Source organism: Solanum tuberosum, unplaced genomic scaffold (genome assembly GCF_000226075.1).
Source record: "Solanum tuberosum cultivar DM 1-3 516 R44 unplaced genomic scaffold, SolTub_3.0 scf01024, whole genome shotgun sequence".
In the NCBI taxonomy this organism is placed as follows: Eukaryota; Viridiplantae; Streptophyta; class Magnoliopsida; order Solanales; family Solanaceae; genus Solanum; species Solanum tuberosum.
The window spans coordinates 27,136-30,726 of record NW_006239920.1 but is presented as its reverse complement, the minus strand read 5'-3'; the positions used below and the strand labels follow the sequence as shown (position 1 = coordinate 30,726).

Genomic DNA, 3,591 nt, shown 5'->3' with positions numbered 1-3,591 from the left:
AGAGTAGAAAACTACAAAAGTTTTTAGTCTACAAAAAGCAAACACAATCAAATTTTACATGGGGTACAAAACTACAAAAGTTTTTTTTAGTCTCCAGACATAATTTAACATATTCTTAGATTATCACATAGATGTGCTTTTCTTTTCAAATAGCCTTCCAACTATAACATTTTGACATACTATTTAATCAAACAAAAATGTGCATCTCTCATTCTGCAAACTAAAGAATTTTAAAGGCAACACTTTTTGCCTAGGAAAATTCATTCAAAAATCATATGGTTTGCAGATCTTTTTCCAAAGACATACATGATAAATATCAAAACTGTTAACTTTTAGAAACTATTTTCCTCATTAGATAAATAATAAGAAGGTTACCTAGTGTAATCTTTAACCGAAATACTACCAATTCTTCTAGTACACTCTCACTTCGACCTTGCTAAACAAAGCACCGAATTCTGGAAAAGTAATGCATTAATCTTCTACTTCCATGATATGTTTCTCTCAATCAGTAGAATACAAGAAATACCAACAGTATAATAATTTCCTTAAGATTGTTGTTCATCTTGTATTCCTAAGATACTTAGAACAAAATTTTGAAGAACTTGGTAAGAAACAACAAAGTTTAAAGAGTATTTTCAAACTAGAAAATTAAAACTAGTAGAGAAAATAGAATTAGAAACAATATAAAAATATTTTTCTCAAAGAAAGAAAATCGAGCCCACTGAATGCACAGTGTCCCCTTAAGGAAATTATTCCCCTCAAGTACCCAAGGTTAATGGAATATATCCTTTCAGGATAGAACGATCTTACTCACCAGTGTATCGGTACCTAAAACTACGGTGTCAGTGAACCACTCAATAGCAGTAAAGTACACTTAGAATACTAGATTTAGTAGTAGTAGTAGAAGAAGTCAAGAAAAATTCGTTCAACTAAAATGAGAGGAACTCCCTCAATTTATAGAAAACAGAAGGTAGTGTGAAAAGGTTCTTATTGTGCCACTGGAAAGGTCACAACCCTATGGAAAAGTCACAATATTTTGGAAAGGTCACAACTCTTCGTAAAAGTCACAACTCTTCATAAAAGTCGCAACTCTTCATAAAAGTCGTAACTCTTCATTTTCCATTCGTACCTTTTAAAACCCAACAAATATGTGAAGGATCTCTTTTACTCATCTAGCAAATAATGGGTTGTTTCTATCTGATGCTATTTGATTTTTATATTTTTGATAAGCAAATGCTATTTGAATCTTCTTTGAAGTCTCAAAATATTTAGCTGAATGACATAGAAGGTTCGTTATACACCTGGTGACAATGATTAGTTTATTTGGGTTCTTTACAAACATATGATTTTGTTGAGTGCTTACTATATTATGGGCTTGGACTTGGATGGTGCAAAATAGAAAGATAATAGCAAGAGGGAACTGCACAAGTTCAATCATCCTTTCCATAAATACTTGTGATGATAATTGCGAGCTAATCAATCATGACGAGGGCTTCTACTTTTTCATTCCTCTTGTGGAACACTGTACATGATTTTATGCTTTGAGCTTCACATATCGCTTCCAAGTAGTGAGAAAATTGGGTTTCAACTTTAACAAAGACTGTATTACTGTTAAGGTGATCTGTCACATACATTATTTCTACAATTATTATTTTGCATCTTACTTACTTTTTGCACAGAGTTTTTCGTGAAGGTTTGACGAAAAATAGATAAAGTGGCATAATCATACAAACCATTGAAGTAGAATAATGGAGAATACACGTGAACTAAAAACATTGCAAACTTTGTTTCAGCTCGAGCTGTCAATCTTCAGAAGAAATTGAGGGGTGGTGAAGGCATTTTGCTCCTGAATTTTGGGTGCCTTAGGTAAAACAGAGTTGCTAGTAGTGCTAAGATTTTGAAAGGTGTCACATATAGTATGAGTGTTGCAATACAACAGAAGACTATGAAGATGTTAGTTGCCATATCCCCTATAACCATTTAGATTCGACCAACCACACTGCGAAGTATATCATACCTCATTTTAACTGTCAAACTCTTCATCTAGTTCATCTGAGATAATTGCTTCGGACCAAGATAGTTTTGTGTCCATATGTGGAGAATGCCTAGCTCGGTCTGGAACGGTAGTTCCATATTCCAAAAAGAAACATATAAAGGAACATAGTTGTTAGTATTAACTCTGGGTAGCAGATCAATATGCAAAAGAGAAGTTGAAGTAGAATAATGGTAATAGGGGTTTTCCATTTGCAAACTTCTCCAAGCCATTTGCTCATTAAAACAATTCTGAAGAAGTTAACTTTACTTATTCTCATGCTCCACATGTGGGAGTCAACATCCAGGATGTACTCCACAACCTCTTTAATTTATGCAGTGGTGACTCTGCTCGTCCGAACCTCACCACAGCTTTCAAGATTGAGTCATCGAAAATGAACTGGTCGTTGATCCAATCGCTTCTCAAATGTGTCAAGTGGCAAGATTAACCTCCCAGCAATCTCATCTTTGGGAGGTCCGGCTTTGCATTCAACAGTAAGTACCAATTGCTCCTCAAAAGGCTCTGCCGCCACAAATCATAGGTCTTCATTCCAGAATAGATTAGTTGTTCGTGTTTGGCATACTTCGGTCTTTTGTACTTGCTTCCCAACTTGAGACTTAACAAATACCTGTATGGGTTGGGTTTTTTCCAGGGATTCTACATCCTGGGTTCAGGTACCACAGTTTAGGCGAAACATTTACCTTTGATCTGACACTATGAACACCTTCTCCCTAAACTAAAGCAGTTTGAAAAGGCTTAGTATGCTTGGGTTCCCTTCCACACTGCAAGCATCACCTCTCCCCTTCACCGCGATCCTCTAATTTATACCACTGAAGTGCCAAAGGGCAGTCATGTGGAACCCTTGTAGGCACTTCATTCATGTCAAACACCACTTTCCCTATATAATAATCTTTATGCACTATCTCTTTGTCTCTTACAATAACTTATAATTGAAGACTGAATCTTCTCTCTCGAAAAAGCAAGCATTTGCTTCCACTCAGGGTTTTACCTTATCAAAGTGCTATATTTTTCCTTTATAGTTTCTGAGGTCTCTTGCTTTCACAACTGGTACATAAAGAAAACACATCTGTTCAACAAGATCATAAGTGCTTGTGACTCTGTCACTGCTAATCCATCCACCTCCACCTCGAAATCCCCCATGTGGCCACTAATTTCGGATTCACGCAGGGAAACCGATCGAAACCTGTAACACCTCGAATTCAAGAAAGGCTAGAAAGGGGTCAAGCGGGCAAGTCACAAGCCTAAAACTGGACCATGGGACCCTCTACGGAGCCCTAGATGGGACGTTAAAGGGACCACGACCCGTTTTGGTCCTCGTGAAGATGTTCCAGAACTTGCCCAAAAAGGTTCCCCTCCCACAACCCCTTGGACGGCCCGTGGTGAGCATCACAGATCATTAAACTGGTCGTGGCGAGGGTCAAGGCAGCAGGGGTCCTCCCCTAGCCACTGTTCAAGGACCACGGGAGTCAAAACAGCCTATGAAGCTTCACACGGACCGTGGAGTCGTCCGTGAAAGGTTTTTATCAGACTTAGAGTTT

The 3,591-nt window shown here is 37.6% G+C and overlaps 1 pseudogene; it reads right to left on the bottom strand.

Moving 5' to 3' along the window:
• Nucleotides 1–2,417: 2,417 nt before the first annotated feature.
• Nucleotides 2,418–3,119, bottom strand: LOC102583407 (protein QUIRKY-like; annotated as a pseudogene).
• Nucleotides 3,120–3,591: the final 472 nt, after the last annotated feature.